The 22,272-nt window shown below is 41.3% G+C and overlaps 1 long non-coding RNA gene across 2 annotated transcripts; it reads right to left on the minus strand.

Moving 5' to 3' along the window:
• Nucleotides 1-19,945: 19,945 nt before the first annotated feature.
• LOC106562030 (uncharacterized) lies at nt 19,946-21,681 on the minus strand. 2 transcript variants are annotated; one of them, XR_006757495.2, is made up of 4 exons: nt 21,493-21,681; nt 20,949-21,110; nt 20,535-20,606; nt 19,946-20,325 (listed from the first exon to the last, which is right to left on the minus strand). It is a non-coding gene; the product is annotated as an uncharacterized LOC106562030 (long non-coding RNA). The 2 variants fall into 2 exon arrangements; XR_001318957.3 differs by having other exon boundaries at nt 21,022-21,110; nt 21,493-21,665.
• Nucleotides 21,682-22,272: the final 591 nt, after the last annotated feature.

Here is a 22,272-nt window from a genome sequence, read left to right on the forward strand (position 1 = left end):
GTCCGATTTCAAAAAGGCTTTACAGCAAAAGCAAAACATTAGATTATGTTAGGAGAGTACATAGACACAAATAATCACACAGCCATTTTCCAAGCAAGCATATATGTCACTTAAACCAAAACCACAGCTAAATGCAGCACTAACCTTTGATGATAAAAAAACAGCTTTTTACATTAGCATGTGATGTTCAGAACTAGCATACCCACCGAAAACTTCTGGTGAATTTACTAAACTACTCATGATAAACGTTGACAAAATACATAACAATTATTGTAAGAATTATAGATACAGAACTCCTTTATGCAATCGCTATGTCCGATTTTAAAATAGCTTTTCGGCAAAAGCACATTTTGCAATATTCTGAGTACATAGCTCGGCCATCACGGCTAGCTATTTTGACATCCGCCAACTTCGGGGTCACCTAAACTCAGAATTACTATTAGAAAAATTGGATTACTTTTGCTGTTCTTCGTCAGAATGCACTCCCAGGACTTCTACTTCAACAACAAATGTTGTTTTGGTTCCAAATAATCCATAGTTATATCCAAATACCTCCGTTTTGTTCGTGCGTTCAGGTCACTATCCGAAGGGTAACGCGCGAGCACATTTCGTGACAAAAAAATTCAAAATATTCCATTACCGTACTTAGAAGCATGTCAAACGCTGTTTAAAATCAATTTTTATGCTATTTTTCTCGTAAAATAGCGATAATATTCATTCAAAGACTGAAAGAAAAAACATGGCGAGTTCTCGTGACCGCACATCTCCAGTCTCACTGTCCCCAGGCTGACCACTTACAAACTCTGCTGCTGTACTTTGCCCAGAGACAGCAGACACCCCATTCCACTTTCTGGTGGCTTTAGAGAGCCAATGGAAGCCTTAGAAAGAGTCATGTTACAGCACAGATGCTGTAATGTCGATAGAGATGCAACAGAAGGACAACAAATTGTCAGACAGGGCACTTCCTGTATGGAATCTTCTCAGGTTTTGGCCTGCCATATGAGTTCTGTTATACTCACAGACACCATTCAAACAGTTTTAGAAACTTTAGAGTGTTTTCTATCAAAATCTTTGCATAGTCTAGTTTCTGGGCAGGAGTAGTAACCAGATTAAATCGGGTACGTTTTTTATCCGGCCGTGAAAATACTGTCCCTTATCCCAAAGAAGTTAAACTTCTTGAATTCAACCGTTATTGGATTCAAATACACATTTAGATTTGTGAACAGCCATCCACAACAAGGCGCAAATAGCTAAATTAAAGAGCAGCAGTGAGATTCACATCAATGCGCTATGTGGATATCAATAATAAGTGATATCTGTATCGCCATAGACTACACCACAACTTGGATAATCTTTGGATGCTGACAGCTGTCGCACAATTGGAAGATATAGCTTGGACTGTAGCCAACAAAAGCCTATTCCTGCTCTTTTCCCGCGATCCATCAAACACATTTGGTGTGTCATTATAGTGGTCTATGACTTGTGGTCAGACTCTCTCAAGTGGAACAAACTTGAACTTGCCGCTTTTTTCAATGCTGATTTGAATGTTATTGAGAAAATAGAGAAGGGTCATAATACATTTTTCTGCTTCCATCATTCTTAAATGGAAGAAGTTGGAAGCATCAAGATTCTTCGTAGAGCTGGCCACCCGGCCAAACTGAGCATTTGGGGGAGGAGGGCCTTGGTCAGGGAGGTGACCAAGAACTCGATGGTCACTCTGACAGAGCTCCAGAGTTCCTCTTTGGAGATGGGAGAACCTTCCTGAAGGACAACCACCTCTGCAGCACTCCACCAATCAGGCCTTTATGGTAGAGTGCCCAGACGGAAGGCATTCCTCAGTAAAACGCACATGACAGCTCATTTGGAGTTTGCCAAAAGGCACCTAAAGACTCTCAGACCATGATGAAGCAAAGATTGAACTCTTCGGCCTGAATGCCAAGCGTCATGCCTGGAGGAAACCTGGCACCATCCCTACGGGGAAGCATGGTGGTGGCAGCATCATGCAGTGGGGAGGTTTTTCAGAGGTCAGGGACCAGGAGTCTAGTCAGGATCAAGGGAAAGATGATCAGAGCAAAGTACAGAGAGATCCTTGATGAAAACCTGCTCCAGAGAGCTCAAGACATTTTACATTTACATTTTAGTCATTTAGCAGACACTCTTATCCAGAGCAACTTACAGTAGTGAATGCATACATTTCATACATTTTTTTCTTTTCATACTGGTCCCCCGTGGGAATCGAACCCACAACCCTGGCGCCATGCTCTATCAACTGAGCCTGAGCCACTCTATCAACTGAGCCACACAGGACATCACACTGGAATGAAGGTTCACCTTCCAACAGGACAACGATCCTAAGCACATTGCCAAGACAACACAGGAATGGCTTCGCGACAAGTCTCTGAATATCGTTGAGTGGCCCAGCCAGAGCCCGGACTTGAACCTGATCGAACATCTCTGGAGAGACCTGAAAAATAGCTGTACAGCGACGCTCCCCATCCAACCTAACAGAGTTTGAGAGGATCTGCAGAGAAGAATGGAAGAAACTTCCCAAATATAGGTGTGCCAAGCTTGTAGCGTCAAACCCAAGAAGACTTGAGGCTGTTTTCGCTGACAAAGGTGCTTTAACAAAGTACTGAGTATAGGGTCTGAATACTTATGAAAATGTGATACTTCCGGGTTTTTTTTTTTAATACATTTGCAAAAAAATTCTAAAATCCTGTTTTTGCTTTGCCTGCTCAGCACACATTTGGGGGCAGCCCTGGTATGTACACTTACAGATGCATGTACACAACACACACAAGGGTGCATTGACATGCATGAACCCAAACACATACACCAGAATGCTTATGACACAGACATTAGTGTGTTGCTAACAGTTTAGCTTCCTCCACTGTTCCTTTTCCCATACCAGGCTCAAACCTGTGATCTTCTCCTCACAGACACGTGACAACATACAAACTTTTTGAGCTATTGAAAATATCCAATTCGATTGCTCCATCAGTAACCTTTCAACTAGCAGTGGAATGAGCTTACAGTACGTTCTTAACTCTGTTACACTTATGATGTCACATTACATAGCCTACTCACAAACACACACAGTACAGTTTAGCACTATACTATGACCAAACCAAATAAATGTGTCCCTCATATACACACAACACAATACAGTGCTGCATTAAGAACACAAAGTACATACCCTCTTACCCCAATTATGTAGTATTCCTTCATGTTCTATTGGTCCTTAAACACCTGCTTTTATTTGTTAAAGGCTAAAGTCCTTTTGCTTCTAGTGCTGCTATTGAGCCAAAAGGGGTCACTTAACTGGACAGAAATCTTGTTACTTCATTTGACAGAAAGGGGCACACTTCCCCATACACAATCAGAAAGCAAACATTGTTTGCCTAAAACTATTAAAAGTATTTCTGTGGTTTTATGAGATAATATATTCATATTCTATCATATACTGTATGTATACTTTGAAATTGTCCCTAGAATTTCTAAGCAAACGGCTGGAGGTAGGGCTTTCTCCTATAGAGCTCCATTTTTATGGAATGGTCTGCCTACCAATGTGAGAGACGCAGACTCAGTCTCAACCTTTAAGTCTTTACTGAAGACTTATCTCTTCAGTAGGTCCTATGATTAAGTATAGTCTGGCCCAGGAGTGTGAAGGTGAACGGAAAGGCTGGAGCAACGAACCGCCCTTGCTGTCTCTGCCTTGCCGGTTCCCCTCTTTCCACTGGGATTCTCTGCCTCTAACCCTTTTACAGGGGCTGAGTCACTGGCTTACTGGTGTTCTTCCATGCCGTCCATGGGAGGGGTGCGTCACTTGAGTGGGTTGAGTCACTGACGTGGTCTTCCTGTCTGGGTTGGCGCCCCCCCTTGGGTTGTGCCATGGCGGAGATCGTTGTGGGCTATACTCGGCCTTGTCTTAGGACGGTAAGTTGGTGGTTGGAGACATCCCTCTAGTGGTGTGGGGGCTGTGCTTTGGCAAAGTGGGTGGGGTTATATCCTGCCTGTTTGGCCCTGTCCGGGGGTATCATCGGATGGGGCCACAGTGTCTTCTGATCCCTCCTGTCTCAGCCTCCAGTATTTATGCTGCAGTAGTTTATGTGTCGGGGGGCTAGGGTCAGTCTGTTACATCTGGAGTATTTCTCTTGTCTTATCCGGTGTCCTGTGTGAATTTAAATATGCTCTCTCTAATTCTCTCTTTCTCTCTTTCTGTCTTTCTCTCGGGGGACCTGAGACCTAGGACCATGCCTCAGGACTACCTGGTATGATGACTCCTTGCTGTCCCCAGTCCACCTGGCCGTGCTGCTGCTCCAGTTTCAACTGTTCTGCCTGCGGCTATGGAACCCTGACCTGTTCACCGGACGTGCTTGTTGCACCCTCGACAACTACTATGATTATTATTATTTGACCATGCTGGTCATTTATGAACATTTTAACATTTTAACATCTTGACCATGTTCTGTTATAATATCCACCCTGCACAGCCAGAAGAGGACTGGCCACCCCTCATAGCCTGGTTCCTCTCTAGGTTTCTTCCTAGGTTTTTGGCCTTTCTAGGGAGTTTTTCCTAGGGAGTTTTTCCTAGCCACCGTGCTTCTTTCACATGCTTTGCTTGCTGTTTGGGGTTTTAGGCTGGGTTTCTGTACAGCACTTTGAGATATCAGCTGATGTACGAAGGGCTATATAAAAATAAATTTGATTGATTTGATTGATTGAACTTAACTAAACTGTATCTACTAGCTCAAGGCTTTGGGAGTAAAAGGCAGTTGAAGCACAGGCCAGTCCAAGCTGCGAGAGTAGGCTGATGCAAGTTTCCTTTCCAGTTTTTTCATCAACCTGACTGAGCTGGAATCTTTGGCTTAGTTAGTCACCTTGTGTGTGTGTGTGTGTGTGTGTGTGTGTGTGTGTGTGTGTGTGTGTGTGTGTGTGTGTGTGTGTGTGTGTGTGTGTGTGTGTGTGTGTGTGTGTGTGTGTGTGTGTGTGTGTGTGTGTGTATATGTTTGTGTGTGTGTGAGAGAGAGATAATATGGATATTGCTGGCAGGATCAATGGCATTCAGCGTTGACAGAAAATATATCAATTTAAATGTTGTAATTGAATTTGGAAATGTAATATTCCCAGGTTTTGATGCAACACTCACAATGCAAATAGGAATAATTAGAGACGGTTCATTTCTTGTCATATTCTTATTTTCCTGTCATATTTTCTTTTGCAAGTCTTTCTCTATTTTGTAGCTGATTATACAATTATCAAAAAAGAAAAGGACGTCATAGTGTGAGTCATTGTGTTATAGGCAGCATCAGAATGACTAGGCACTTTATTGCTGCCGGCTCATGGTTGATTTCTATTACTAATGTGCTACTAGAAGGTGTGGCTGTTTGCCTGCTAAGGAGCTTCTGGTACAGTCATAAAAAACATGCCAAGATTATTTTTTGTTGTTGATAATCCACTTAAGATGGGGACTTAAAACATATATACACTACCATTCAAACGTTTGGGGTCACTTAGAAATGTCCTTGTTTTTGAAAGAAAAGCACATTTTTTGTCCATTAAAATAACATCAAATTGATCAGAAATACAGTGTAGACTGTTAATGTTGTAAAGGACTACTGTAGCTGGAAACGGCAGGTTTTTTATGGAATATCTACATAGGCGTACAGAGGCCCATAATCAGCAGCCATCACTCCTGTTGTTCCAATAGAACGTTGTGTTAGCTAATCCAAGTTTATCATTTTAAAAGGCTAATTGGTCATTAGAAAACCATTTTGCAATTATGTTAGCATAGCTGAAAACTGTTGTCCTGATTTAAGAAGCAATAAAAGCATTTGTGGGTTTGATTACAGGCTCAAAATAGCCAGGAACAAAGACCTTTCTTCTGAAACCCGTCAGTCTATTCTTGTTCTGAGAAATGAAGGCTATTCCATGCGAGGAATTGCCAAGAAACGGAATATCTCGTACAACGCTGTGTACTACTCCCTTCACAGAAGAGCACAAACTTGCTTTAACCAGAATAGAAAGAGGAGTGTGAGGCCCTGGTGCACAACTGAGCAAGAGGATAAGTACATTAGGGTGTCTAATTTGAGAAAAAGACGCCTCACAAGTCCTCAACTGGGAGCTTCATTAAATAGTACCCGCAAAACACCAGTCTCAAAGTCAACAGTGAAGAGGTGACTCTGGGATGCTGGTCTTCTAGGCAGAGTTGCAAAGAAAAAGCCATATCTCAGACTGGCCAATAAAAAAATTAAAAAATTAAGATGGGCAAAACAACACAGACACTGGACAGAGGAACTCTGCCTAGAAGGACAGCATCCAGGAGTCGCCTCTTCACTGTTGAAGTTGAGACTGGTGTTTTGAGAGTACTATTTCATGAAGCTGCCAGTTGAGGACAAATAATGTAAAATGAGCGAGAAAAAGGCCATTCTTGAACATGGGGTGAGACATTGTTACTAATTTGTAAATAAAGCCAGTTTGTTATTTAGAATGATTTATTTCTGTTTTTAGAGGGAGAAAAACCAAAAACCTACACTTACTTCATGGGTCTCCCAGTTGAGGCCAGCACAGGTATTGAACCAGCATCTGTAACAACACAGCTTGCACTGCCATGTAGTGTCTTAGACCATTGCACCACTCAGGTGCTGTACAACATGACCGGTCGGGAGTGGGGTACAGTACTACAGTAAGAGCAAAAATAATCCTATCAAAATAAAATAATAAAAACATTAGTGTAACAACAGTTTTAGTAAGTAGTACTGAAGTTGTGCACAATTATCAGTTTCTATTTAGGTTTATGTTGCCCATTCATTGTCAGTTAGAGACACAGTAGGACCCAAAAGCATAATCAGTGCTCTAACCCTTGCACTGGTCGGAAGAAATGAAGTGGTGACGCAGGGTACCGTACTAAACCACAAATTACCTCTAAGTACCGCAGCATAATCGCAAAACCTTTAGTGGAGCAACCACTATAGCTGGTAGATTCGACATCTCTTCCAGGCAGTGACAATAGGTATAGAGCCAGGGGAAATTCTGTCCCTATTGGATGCTGAGAAAGAGAGAGCTACTTCTTGTGCTTTGTCTTGGTAGAACCTGTGAGTCCATACTCAAGAATCTTTGGTCTAAAACAGGGGTGTGCAACTCCAGTCCTCGAGGGCCTTATTGGTGTCACACTTTCTCTCCATCCCTAGCAACACAGCTGAATAACCAAATTGCATTCTAAACTGAAGATCATGATTAGGTGATTATTGGAGTCAGGTGTGTTAGTTGGGGCTGGGGCAAAACTGTGACACCAATCAGGCCCTCGAGGACTGGAATTGCCCACCCCTGGTCTAAAAGCTAGCTGCTAGCTTTTCTCATAGGCAATCCTGGCACATTTAGCCACTTTGCTAAGTACGACCAGGTGAGCAACATGATTATATCTGGTAACAAATGATGTATCAGCGTCCTTAACAGAAGACAAGGGACCGTTCTGATAATCAAAGTAACTAAAATCACGTGTGTTTGAGTGACTGGTTAAGTCAAGTAGCTCACAGTGTAATTGTCACAGATTGTGGCAAGGGTTGAAATCTTTTGTGAGTTTTTTTACCCTTTGAAATGTAGAATTACATTTAATGTGTTGAGAAGGGAAGTGCAGCCAACAGCTTGCAAATGGAAATGAAGAATACATTTAATAAGGAGCTACGTCTTTCTTTAGCCTTGCAGACAAACACACCGCTGCGCCCTAATTATCATATTGCATTGGCTATATTACATGGATGTGTACACTTACAATGTAATCTTTGTGTGCATTTTTATAATCATCTACATATGCGTTATTTGACTCCACAGCAGTGGATCATTTTCCCTTAAATAAAAACCTCACCCGAGTGGGATTAGTATTATGGTATCTCACCATTTCCAGGTTTACCACTTTAGTGGATTATGCCACTAGTCAGTGATAGCATTAAGGGGTAAATTACAGGTATTTTACAAAACCACAAGCATCTTCAACTTTTTTTTTTTACAATGTAAGAATATAAACTTGGATGTTGTGTGAAACGGATAGGCAGAATTTGGGAATATATGCAAAAAAGTGTCTTTTGAATTCTGTGTAACGTTAGTAGGCTAATCTAATCAAGGATGCATCTTGCAATATATATACAAAAATACAAACGCAACATGTAAAGTGTTGGTCCCATGTTTCATGAGCTGAAATAAAAGATCCCAGAAATGTTCCATACGCACCAAATTATTATTTCTCAAAAATGTTGTACACAAACTTGTTTACATCCCCTTTAGTGAGCATTTCTCATTTGCCAAGATAATCCATCCACCTGACAGGTATGGCATATCAAGAAGCTGATTAAACAGCATGATCATTACACAGATGCACCTTGTGCTGGGGGCAATAAAAAGCCACTCCAAAATGTGCAGTTACCACAGCTGTCCCAAGTTTTGAGAGAGCGTGCAATTGGCATGCTGACTGCAGGAATGTCCACCAGACCAGTTGCCAGAGAATTTAATGTTCATTTCTCTACCATGTTGTTTTAAAGAATTAGGCAGTTCGTCCAACTAGCCTCAAAACCTCAGACCACGTGTAAAGATGCCAGCCCAGGACCCCAAGATCCAGCTTCTTCACCTGCGGGATGATCTGAGACCAGCCAACCGGACAGCTGATGAAACTGTGGGCTTGCACAATCAAAGAATTTCTGCACAAACTGTCGGAAACCATCGCAGGGAAGCTCATCTGCATGTTTGTCGTCCTCACCAGGGCCTTGACCTGACTGCAGTTTGGCATCGTAGCCGACTTCAGTGGGCAAATGCTCACCTTCGATGGTCACTGGCATGCTGGAGAAGTGTGCTCTTCAGGGATGAATCCCGGTTTCAACTGCACCAGGCAGATGGCAGACTGGAATGTTGTCCCACTCCTCCTCAATGTCTGTGTGAAGTTGCTGGATATTGGCGTTGTGTGGGCGAGCGGTTTGCTGATGTCAACGTTGTGAACAGAGTGCCCCATGGTGGCAGTGGGGTTATGGTATGGGCAGGCTTAAACTATGGACAATGAATATAATTGCATTTTATCAATGGCAATTTGAATGCATAGAAAAGAGATACTGTGACGAGATCCTGAGGCCCATTGTCATTCCATTCCATCCGCCATCACCTCATGTTTCAGTATGATAATGCATGGCCCCATGCCCCAAGGATCTCTACACAATTCCTGGAAGCTGAAAATGTCCCAGTTCTTCCACGGCCTGCATACTCACCAGACCTGGTGATCATGTTTGGGATGGTCTGTATACGACAGTGTGTTGCAGTTCCTGCCAATATCCAGAAACTTCACAAAGCCATTGAAGAGGACCTGGACAACATTCCAGAGGCCACAACCAATAGCCTGATCAATTCTATGCAAAGGAGTTGTATCGCACTGCATGAGGCAAATGGGGGTCACACCAGATACTGACTGGTTTTCTGATCCACGTCCTTCACTTTTTGTAAGGTATCTGTGACCAACAGATGCATATCTGTATTCACAGTCAAGTGAAATCCATAGATTCGGGCCTAATGCATTCATTTCAATTGACTGATTTCCTTATATGAACTGTAACTTAGTATAATCTTTGAAATTGTTGCATTTATATATCTGTTACAGACCAAGGGTAATAAACCTTGAAGTTTGAGGTTTTAGAATCTCCCTCTAGTGCAGGCCTGGGCAATTCCAGTCCTCGGAGGCCTGATTGGTGTCACACTCCCCCCCATCCCTAGCAAACACAGCTGATTTAAACTAATTGTATTTTTAACTGAAGATCATGGTTAGTTGATTATTGGAGTCAGGTGTGTTAGCTGGGGTGGGGGCAAAAGTGTGACACCAATCAGGCCCCTGAGGACTGGAGTTGCCCAGGCCTGCTAGTGGCTAAATTGACCTGTTTAGCAAATACGATTGGATGATGGCTCTACCGTTTAAGGTTTCTGATAAATTGATGTGTTATTTTGTTAGTAGACTTATAAATGACTTGTGGTAGCCAGGTGGCTAATTGTGCCAGGTTTGCCTATAAGAAAAGCTAGCATGTTAGACTAAAGGTCTAAACCTCCGGTCTAAGCAAAAGTTCATGAGTATGGACCCTGGGAGAGATAATCTGGACTGGGGCTTTGTTTACACCATGCATATTAGTCTAGATAAGGGTCAAATTTCACCCACACCATACTGGTCTAGACTGCCCCCAAGTCCAACAGACTGAGGCCTCCCCGGTTAGATACCAATCTAAACTAAAGTTGAGCATTTTCACCTTTGTCCTCCTGTCCCTCCCTATAACCTCATTTTGAAAAAAGTAAATATTTGCCTAACATGTTCTGTTTAGGATTGGTAAGGAAATTAATGATTAGCAATTGCTGCAAGTATAGCCTAAAAGGTCATCTAGGGATGCTTTACAAAAATAGTAAAAATACACGTGTACGTGGATAACAGAGAGCAGGAAAGGGGTGAAAGCCTAAGGACTACAGTACCACTGGCCACTTGTATATTCATCAACATAAAACATTGATACATTTGCCAGTATGCATCACAAACAACCTTTTGGTGTATCTTTTTTGTGAACTTTTATTATGGCATCATTATTGTCAAATAAACCTGAAATCTCTCTAACCTTCAGTCCACGTTATCTGATTCAAGTTTCAAGTTTTAATGTCACGTGCACAAGTACAGTGAAATGCCTTTCTTGTAACCTACAAACCCAACAATGCAGCAATCAATATCAATGTAGCTCTAAAAATAACATGAGATAGAACAAAAGCACACAATAAATAAAAATAAGAAAAACACGAGAAAGTAAGAAGCTATATACAGGGTTAGTTCCAACAGCATATTTACAATGTGGTACTGGATACTGGAGTTATAGAGGTAGATACACTATGAATACAAAAGCATGTGGACATCCCATCAAATTAGTGGATTATCCTATTTCAGCCACACCTGTTGCTGATAGGTGTATAAAATTGACCACACAGCCATGCAACCTCCATAGACAAACATTGGCAGTAGAATGGCCTGACTGAATAGCTCAGTGACATTCAATGTTGCACCATCATAGGATGCCACATTTCTACAAGTCAGTTTATCAAATGTATGCCCTGCTAGTGCTGCCCCGGTCAACTGTAAGTGCTGTTATTGTGAAGTGGAAATGTCTAGGAGCAACAACGGCTCAGCCGCGAAGTGGTAGGCCACACAAGCTCACAGAAAGCGACCACTGAGTGCTGAAGCGCGTAGCGCATAAAATAATCTACCCTCGGTTGCAACACTCACTACCAAGTTCCAACTGCCTCTGGAAGCAACGTCAGAACAAGAACTGTTCATCCGGAGCTTCATGAAGTGGGCTTCCATGGCCGAGCAGCCGCACACCAGCCTAAGGTCACCATGAGCAATGCCAAACATCGGCTGGTGTGGTGTAAAGCTCGCCCCCATTGGACTCTGGAGCAGTGGAAATGTATTCCCTGGAGTGATGAATCACGTTTCACCATGTGGCAGTGCGACAGACAAATCTGGGTATGGTATTTCTGGTATTTCTCTAATTGCCAGCCCATTATGTCTGGCTCAAGAAATTCATACTGACCGAGTCTACTCGCTCTGAGGCGCGAGTGACAGAAATAGCACGTTTGACCCAACGCCCTATTTAAACGAATACCTAAACCGACTGGACCATATGTATGGCCTGGCTTGTAGCATTCGGTAATCGACCCTACACTGACTACATCAGAGAAACAACACAGAGACACCCTCCATGTATTGTTCAAATGGCAACACACACAACCAACAATTCCTGTCTACAACTCCCATGGTGTGTAACATAATCTGGGTTTATCATTTAATCTGCTTTTCAATTTCATATAGGCTGAATCCAACATTAAGGCCTCATTCTATTTTAGATTCCTCGCATGGGGGAATCAATATGTCGTGTCTTGACTCTCATTAATGTGATTGACTGTTATTCTATAAAATAATTATATACCACATTAAAGAATTACGCGATTAAATTACTCATGTAACAATTAATTAAGTAGTAATCTGGAGCACCACGAGTAACTATCTCCCAACTAAACACTAAAGATATAAATATATCTTACACCAGTCACTGTCACGCCACTGACCTTAGAGAGCCGTTTTATTTCTCTATTTGGTTAGGTCAGGGTGTGATGTGGGGTGGGTATTCTATGTTGTCTATTTCTTTGCTTTTATCCGAGTATGGTTCCTAATCAGAGGCAGCTGTCTATCGTTGTCTCTGATTGGGAATCACACTTAGGCAGCCTTTTCCCACCTGTGTTTTGTGGTTAGTTGTTTTCTGTTTAGTATCTGTTACCTAACAGAACTGTTCGCTTTTTGTTTTGTTACTTTGTTCGAGTGTTCGTTGATCAATAAAAATCATGTGTCATGGCTGTCGTAGGAATGAGCGGACCAAAGTGCAGTGTGTGTGTCGTTCCACATTTTATTTACTCTGTGAAACTATGCAATACACAAATAAACTAAAATGACAAAACAACAAACCGTGACGCAGAGGTGAAACATACACTGACTCAAAATGAATCTCCCACAAACCCAGGTGGAAAAAACCCTACTTAGGTATGATCTCCAATTAGAGACAACGAGGACCAGCTGCCTCTAATTGGAGATCACCCCAAACAAACTAACATAGAAATACAAAAACTAGAACCTAACGACATAGACATAGAAAACATAGAATAACCCCCCCTGTCACGCCCTGATCTACTCTACCATAGAAAATAACAGCTTACCATGGTCAGGACGTGACATCATGAACACTTTCCACGCTGCACTTTGGTCCACTCATTCCGATGAGAGCCGTTACAGTCACAGTCAATTCATTAATTCTTACTTACCTTCTATCAGTCTAATTTTGAATGTTGCAAAATCCTTGGATATCTGAACAAACCCTAGCATAAATGATGAATCAGCGATATACAAATTAGCTTAATTATTTATTTACTAACTAACTAAATAATCACACAGAATTACATAAACACACAAACAAAATAGCTTACACATTGATTACTACATAATTAAATGGAAAATCCCTAGTGGACTAAACCCGATATGATGGCTTGGTAGGCAATGGAAAGGGGTGGGGACAGATAAAGTGCGGGTAAGACAAAATGGACCCACTACATACAGGTGAGAACTATGCTTATGGAAATTATAATACTTTGCACATGAACGGCCACTCATTTGGAATAATTTCATTGTACATATTTACATGTGTATGTCTTTGCTGTCTCTCCATTGAAAACACTTGATCCGTCTGGGGAGTAATTTGACAGAAAGTCTCTGGTTTGTCCACCAGAGATCGGTCTTTCATAGTTGTAGCTCTGTTATAATAGATACGTCAGATGCACCAAAGGTCATTTGATAGGGAAATGTTCTTTAGAATGGATCCTTCAGAGTACCATCACTCGCGTTTACCAGACTAGAGTACTTAAACAGCTGCAGACTGAATGCTCCTGTGTAGTCTTCATCTTCTTCACTTGAGAAAGTTTCAGATTTTCTAGCCATTCTGTACCTTTCAGCTTATGCTGTTGGTCTCGCTGGCCTATAGTGTGCTAACCATTTCAGCGTGAGGACGTTCTCTGGTCTTTAGTTTTGTAGATTTCTTAACAATTTGTGACATCCGGTTCACACCGTCCGCCTGCTTGGTCTAATGTTAATTTCATCACGAGTCCTATTTTAGCACTCAAGGAAAAAGGGCGTTCCCTCCTTTTGTCATAATGTCTGTGCTCACGTGGGCGTGGCCACTGACTTGGTTAAGACTTCATATGAAAAACAATTCTCTCATTTAGAAGATTAACATCACATTAAATCTTCTCACAAATAGTTCCATATTTAATCATATAAGTTCCCCAACGTTTGGACGTGAATCTGATCACTGGGAAATATACACATTCAGAGATACAGTTATGTTGTTCTACTGTCCTTAGTTATATCACAAATTAGTAATGAATTCGACATGATTGTTCTTTATGTACACACAGACCCTTCCAGCTGTTTGGAATACATATATATTGTTTCATTATTCAACCTTTTGATGTTACCGCACTGCAACATCTCTCTCTGTGGTAACAAAGGGATTTAACTTCCATTTCTGAAAGATTGTGAGAGAAAGTTTCCCTGCAGGTATTTACAACCGTCATAAAAATGGGAGAGAGAGAGGTGTGTGTCCGCTGTAGAGCGGACACACTGTAACCTGATCCTTCAGATCTGAACAGGAGAGTCATGACAGTCCCCCTCTGGAAGGATCCTGCAAGTTGATACCCACCATAAGAATGAACCTCGGATGTCCTGGTTTGTGGATCAGAGTAGCGCTTGTGATCGCCGTTCTGGACCCGTCGTCTGGTCATCCTGGCTGGTAGATCTGGGCAGTAACTTAGTCAGATGTTAACAATGCACACATACTCACAAAATATATCATTACATTAACTAATAATTTACGGTGTGTTGCTTAGAGCACTATCCTAATTTTATAACTACATAATAAGTCTACAGCTGTAAGGCACCAGCTTCACGTAGTCTACAGGGATGACCTGTGGACCTCTGTGGATAAACTGGTGAGTACTGTAGCTGTAGAGTCAAAGGCCTCAGAGTAAATTTACAACTTTACTAAGGCTGGTATTTTGTTCAGACCCTTAAGTGATCCGAGCATAAATATTCATAACATTTTCCGTTGTATGTGTCCGTTTGTGTTTACACAAGCTGGACTGACCGTGCTGGCATTGGTACTGGTACTCAAGGGGACCAGTTATCCTACCAATTTATTCTGAAATGTTATCCTAACGAAACACATGATTAGAGCATTTTATCAGCTGCATTGTAATAAGGATTTACTACACATTTGTTTTGAAGGTGGATAGTCCACTGGACTTCTTTTACGACCAGTGTGGTGCACCTCAATAATATCTTAGATGTGTTCGAAGGTTATCCCCGTCTAGGGGCCTGTCTCTCCTCTCTGTTCTCATGGGGAAGTTTACAACTAGATTTTTTTCCTGCTCTGGCGGCCTCGTACAGTGTTCCACGTAGTCTCGACTCCACCACCAGCAACGATGAAATTTGCAAAAATGTCGAAAACTTGTTTTCATTTTGTCATTACAAGGTATTGTGTTTAGATCGATGATGTCAAAATTGAATTGAATCACTTTTAGAATAAGGATGTAACGTAACAAAATGTGAGAAAAGTCCAGGCGTCTGAATACAGATCACAGCAAAATGATCTGTTTCTCTGGTTTTACTATTTAAAGGTACAGTTGAAGTCGGAAGTTTACATTCAACTTAGCTAAATGCATTTAAACTCAGTTTTTCACAATTCCTGACATTTAATCCTAGTAAAAATTCCTGGTCTTAGGTCAGTTAGGATCACCACTTTATTTTAAGAATGTGAAATAGTAGAGACAATGATTTATTTCAGCTTTTATTTCTTTCATCACATTTCAAGTGGGTCAGAAGTTTACATACACTCAATTAGTATTTGGTAGCATTGCCTTTAAATTATTTAACTTGGGTCAAACGTTTTGGGTAGCCTTCCACAAGCTTCCCACAATAAGTTGGGGGAATTTTGGCCCATTCCTCCTGACAGAGCTGGTGTAACTGAGTCAGGTTGTAGGCCTCCTTGCTCGCACACACTTTTTCAGTTCTGCCCACATTCTGCCCATTTTCTATAGGATTGAGGTCAGGGCTATGTAATGGCCACTCCAATACCTTGACTTTGTTGTCCTTAAGCCATTTTGCCACAACTTTGGAACTATGCTTGGGGTCATTGTCCATTTGGAAGACCCATTTGCGACCAAGCTTTAAATTCCTGTCTGATGTCTTGAGATGTTGCTTCAATATATCCACATAATTTTCTTCCCTCATGATGCCATCTATTTTGTGAAGTGCACCAGTCCCTCCTGCAGCAAAGCACCCCCACAACATGATGCTGCCACTCCCGTGCTTCACGTTTGTGATGGTGTTCTTCGGCTTGCTTGCCTCCCCCGTTTTCCTCCAAACATAACGATGGTCATTATGGACAAAAAGTTATATTTTGTTTCATCAGACCAGAGGACATTTCTCCAAAAAAGTATGATGTGAGGGGAACGGCACCTCCGTACCTTCAGGCTCTGATCAGGCCCTACACCCAAACAAGGGCACTCCGTTCATCCACCTCTGGCCTGCTCGCCTCCCTACCTCTGAGGAAGCACAGTTCCCGCTCAGCCCAGTCAAAACTGTTCGCTGCTCTGGCACCCCAATGGTGGAACAAGCTCCCTCACGACGCCAGGACAGCGGAGTCAATCACCACCTTCCGGAGACACCTGAAACCCCACCTCTTCAAGGAATACCTGGGATAGGATAAAGTAATCCTTCTAACCCCCCCCTTAAAAGATTTAGATGCACTATTGTAAAGTGGTTGTTCCACTGGATATTATAAGGTGAATGCACCAATTTGTAAGTCGCTCTGGATAAGAGCGTCTGTTAAATGACTTAAATGTAAATGTAAATGTAAATGTAAATTTGTCCCCATGTGTAGTTGCAAACTGTAGTCTGGCTTTTTTATGGCAGTTTTGGAGCAGTGGCTTGCTTCTTCCTTGCTGAGCGGTCTTTCAGGTTATGTCGATATTGGACTCATTTTACTGTGGATATAGATACTTCTGTACCTGTTTCCTCCAGCATCTTTGCTGTTGTTCTGGGATTGATTTGCACTTTTCGCACCAAAGTACGTTCATCTCTAGGAGACAGAATGCGTCTCCTTCCTGAGCGGTATGACTGCTGCATGGTCCCATGGTGTTTATTATTGCGTACTATTGTTTGTGCAGATGAACGCGGTACCTTCAGGCATTTGGAAATTGCTCACAAGGATGAACCAGACTTGTGGAGGTGTACCATTTTCTCTGAGGTCTTGGCTGATTTCTTTTGATTTTCCCATGATGTCAAGCAAAGAGGCACTGAGTTTGAAGGTAGGCCTTGAAATACATCCACAGGTACACCTACAATTGACTCAAATTATGTAAATTAGCCTGTCAGAAAATTCTAAAGCCATGACATAATTTTCTGGAATTTTCCAAGCTGTTTAAAAGCACAGTCAACTTAGTGTATGTAAACTTCTGACCTACTGGAATTGTGATACAGGGAATTATAAATGAAATAATCTGTCTGTAAACAATTGTTGTAAAAAATACTTGCCATGCATACTGTAGATGTCCTAGCCGACTTGCCAATACTGTAGTTTGTTAACAAGAACTTTGTGGAGTGGTTTAAAAACGAGTTTTAATGACTCCAACCTACCGTAATTTCCGGACTATTAAGCGCACCTGAATATAAGCCGCACCCACTGAATTAAAAAAAATATATTATTTTGAACATAAATAAGCCGCAGGTGCCTACCGGTACATTGAAACAAATGAACTTTACACAGGCTTTAACGAAACACGGCTTGTAACAAAAATAAATAGGCTTTTACGAAACACGGCTTGTAACAAAAATAAATAAGCTTTAACGAAACATGGCTTGTAACAAAAAATGTCAAAATAGCAGTAAACTTTATTTGTCTTTTTGCACTGAGTCAATTCCTCACGCTGCTGTTTCCAACGTCTTATCATCGACTTATTAAGACCAAACTCCCGTGCAGCAGCTCTATTTCCCTTTCCAACAGCCAGATCAATCGCCTTCAACTTGAAAGTTGCATCATATGCATTTCTCTGTGTCTTTGCCATGATGAGGGTGACAAAATAACTACCGTAATCAGAATGATGGGAAGTTTAAGAGCGCTCGATTTAATCTAAACAGTAAACAAAAAAGTTGTTTGATCTTAACCCGTTCGGCAATTTCATTGGTCTAATGAAAGCTTCATGCTGTCAAAAAACTGAACACGTCACACAATGTGTTTTTTTGGATAAAAAAAAATTGAAAGCGGGTAAAATCCATATATTAGCCACGTCATTGTTTAAGCCGCGAGGTTCAAAGCCTGGGAAAAAAGTTGCAGCTTATAGTCCGGAATTTACGGTAAGTGTATGTAAACTTTCGACTTCAACTGTATATTTCTGATAATAACAAAAAGGAATTCATCTTTTTTTTGGCTGATTATTTTCAGCAGATGCCTTATCTGCTTCAGATCGGCTGCGGCAAGGTGCTCTATTCTTCGTGCCACTTCTGCATAGCTGTTCTGGCATGGGGGGTAGTAGGGTGCATTGGGGTGTTTACCACTCTGCAATGGGGCCTGATGGTGTTCTCCCTTCAGCAAATCAGATCATGGCTCTATACTCTTGCTTCCTGTCTACAAGATGAAGCTCAAATAGGAAGTACCCGTGACATTCTCCATAGAGAAATGATTATCTGAATCAGTAGCTATGCTACAGAACTGCTTTGCTAGCGCTGACTGGAATGTGTTCTGGGACTTCACCGATAGCATCAACGAGCTAACCACCTCCTTCTCCGGCTTCATTAGGAAATGCATTGCTGACGTTAGGGAGTTTAGCTGCTTCCCCGATCAAAAGTTCTGGATTAGCACAGAGGTTGGCGGAAAACTAAAGGACAGGGCTATGGAACACAGGGCTATCGCAGCCAACCCTGAGGCTACGGCTGAGGACACAAATAAGTACAATAAGTCCCGCTACAATCTCTGCAGAGTTATCAAACAAGCAGAACGACAATATACAGTGGTTCCGCCTTTATATGTTGCAAGCTTACACCGCGGGACTTAGAGGTACCCAGCATCACGGCTTCATTGCTCCAGACCACCGCAAGGGAGAGTTAGAGCACTCATTATGCATTTGGGTCCCAAGGTTTTTATATGACCAATCATATCGAGTGGTTCCAATGACGAATTTGACGCGAGCCACCCATCGCTGGTGACTTTCTTCAGCAGAAATGGCTGACAAAACATTACGGTGGGAGCAAATGTAAGTAATTATAACATCATAACGAGTCAAGCAAAAAAAATTACAATTGAGAGGAATATGTTAGTTACTGATAGAGACAAAATTACGAAAATCCGAAAATCCTTACGAAAATAGCCAGCTAGCTAGCTAGTGTTATGACATGAGTATGAAATTGTAATTCGTGTTGTTTAATGTTTTAGGGACTCCTGAGAAAACCAGCAAACCATTCTGTCATCTTGTGAAACAGTGGATGCAAAAAATCTATATAGCTAAAGCATTTACTGCAAATTGAATGTAAAATTAAATAAGTTCGCCTTGCTTATATTTGCCATGCAACGCAGCTGAAGTAACATAGCTAGCTAACTATTTACTTGCTTATTGAGTAGTGGAGGATAAAAATAACTGTATGCCTATGGGTGTGTAGCTAGCTACAGTATGTAGCCGATCTGTGTATGGACCCTAAAACGTTTGGTATGAATATTAGTTCAGAACCTATCTATGAACCTCAGCTATCATAGTTGTTGTATTGACTTTAAGTCTGAATGGCATTAATGAAGCCTATGGACTGAGTAGAATATAATAACTTTATTGTGCCAAGGATGCAAGTCCTACATACATGTAGTTATTACCACACATGAGATCCCCACATTATAGCCTGTACATTGAATATATTCACTGATCATGTACTCTTCCTTGGCAAGAAAAGGTGCAGTTCAGGTATGAATCTCTGTGAGACATCCTTTTTCAGTCATATCCAATACCAGGTGTATCAAACTCCATTCTTTGAATGATGCTGTGTCTGCATGTATGTATTACAATTATACACTTCAACAGTGTTTACCACTCCTGCTCCTGGAACATCAATGATTACACATTGTAAGTATGCAATAGACTAGAAACATGATTTAAGTAAAGACTGATTTGTAATTCATATATACAGAAAAATAAAGCTGTACACTACGCTTCCTATGCATATCTAACTCCCTTCATCTGCATTAATCTGAGGACACAGGATAGGTGTAGTATTTCAATGAGATACTTAATTTCAACCAGTGGAGAATGTGAAACACTTTATTGAAAGTTCATGATCCAGGTGTTAATAATACATAATACATGCATTATAAATATTATAATTGTAATATTATATTATAAATACAAGTTCAATATGTACTTCAATGCACATATGGTGTGCATTATAAAAAAATGAAAAAAAGAGGTGGGGAGAGAGGTGTAGAAGACAGGAAGGGAAAGAGGTAAGAGCAGAGGAGCAGGGAAGACAGCATAATGAATTACAGTGCTACCCTAATATTCTCTCAGTTCATCACAATTACATAGTGTCCTAGCCAGCCTTGGGCCCCCAGTTGGCCGGAAGGTTATCTTAAGAGCAGGTGAGGTGGCGATGACGGGACTGGCTTCCTCTCTCATATCAAAACATACCTGCAGACGAGAAACAGATGGATAGAGAGAGAGCATGATTAAGCTTAGTATTTTTTTATTCTATCACAGTCAGTCATCATAATCATCAGGTGAAATGCAAAACTGAACTTGGATCATTAACTCTGGGACTACTACATCTCTATCTGTATTTCAATGTAAAGCATCTCTTTAATAATACTTCCTGTTGACCCGACCAAGTGATCTCTCACCAAGATCATGCTCTGCTCTCTGTGTCAGTTAGTTCAGATGTGGGAGGGGTTCACCAACATAGCTGATATACCCTAGAGGATTTAGGGAGAAGGGGGAGACGGATTAAGTGAAGGAGAGAGACTGTTATTGAGAAAATACGGTAGTTAAAGAGGCTGTGTTCAACAGGAAACTGTGTGTGTGTAGTCTCCCTTGGTGTCTAACTTTATGCTGAAAAACAGACACATGAGGACAAACAATAGAAGGTAGTGTCATTATTAGACTTTTACATTACCAGATCATTGTGAATTACTAAAGTATAATATCCCTTATAACAAATCATGATAACATTGGATAGATAGATACATGTGCATGTGTAGCATGTGACAATAGCAGGATCATATCAAGGATAGCGTCACAAATTAATACATAAATACCACTTGAAGCTTGATGATGACTTGATCATTTGAATCAGCTGTGTAGTGCTTAGGTAAAAACTAAAATGTGCACCCCTTTGAGTCCCCAGGACCAGGACTGAGAACCGCTGCTCTTCATTGGGACTTCTTAATCTGTAGACAGGCTTTCACAGTTCTCTGTATCTGAGGACAGAAAACCTCACAATAAATAGACTTCATTACACTCAAATTAGACAGCACTGAGTATGATGTCCTCTGTCCTCACTTCTAAGGACTGGAACTACCTGCTCTATCCAGAATAGCCTACTTTCTCACTTTGACAGCTGGGCCTGCTATCCTTTCACCCTCCTCCATGGCTGTTAGCTTGCTACCTACACATGTATTTTACAGTGTTAAATATATCACAATAGCTATCTAGTATGAAGTTAGGTAGGTGGTCAAATGTAATTAACTTAGCTAGCTATCTATACAGTATGTAAACATTAGCAGCTCATTTGATTTAAAATGCACTGTAGCTAGTTACTGTAGCTAATAATACATTGTTTTTCGAAATATATTTACTTACTTGGGTTCACCCAGCCATGTGGACGATTGAAAACAGGGCAACAAAGTTTGTTTGTCGCCAGAGCGGTTTAGAGCATATTACTATTTGCCTGTGAATAACCAGAAACTTGCTATGCTGAATTTTTGATGCACAACCGAAAGTGCTGCCATATCCTGCCAGCACGCCCACAACCGAGCCACTCAGGTGGAGAATGACGCGTGGAAGAGGGCGAGGAACGAGATGGAGTAACGATCCAAGCTATTTAAAAAATGGAAAGGGAAAAAGTATTGTTATTATTAACCCCGCATTAAAATTATATAAAAGCCCCTTAGATATTCTGTGTTTCGACAGTTGGAGGCATTTTGTTTTTCACAAGCATACTGTAGCAGGCTGTGAATTCTGCAAACAATGTTTCTGGGATGAGCTATTAGTTGAACAATAAACTATTCAACATTTACTAAAGAATTGTCTAATAGCCATTGCAGCAAGGTGTGAAAAACTCCCCTCCCCAACTTGCAACAAATAATTTATTTCAACCTTTCTAAGGCACTGCATCTCAGTGCACGAGGCATTAATGCCTCAGTAAAGGTTGAAATAAATTATTTGTTGCAAGTTGGGGAGGGGAGTTTTTCACACCTTGCCTGGTTCGAATACAGGCTGTATCACAACTGACCGTGATTGGGAGTGCCATTGGGCGGCGCACAATTGGCCCAGCGTCATCCGGGTTTGTTCTTACCTGACCTGCTTAGTTAAATAAAGGTTAAATAAAAACAAATCAACTGGCAGCAACCGCAGCGCAAT

Source organism: Salmo salar, chromosome 11 (assembly GCF_965601325.2).
Source record: "Salmo salar chromosome 11, fSalSal1, whole genome shotgun sequence".
Taxonomy (NCBI): Eukaryota; Metazoa; Chordata; class Actinopteri; order Salmoniformes; family Salmonidae; genus Salmo; species Salmo salar.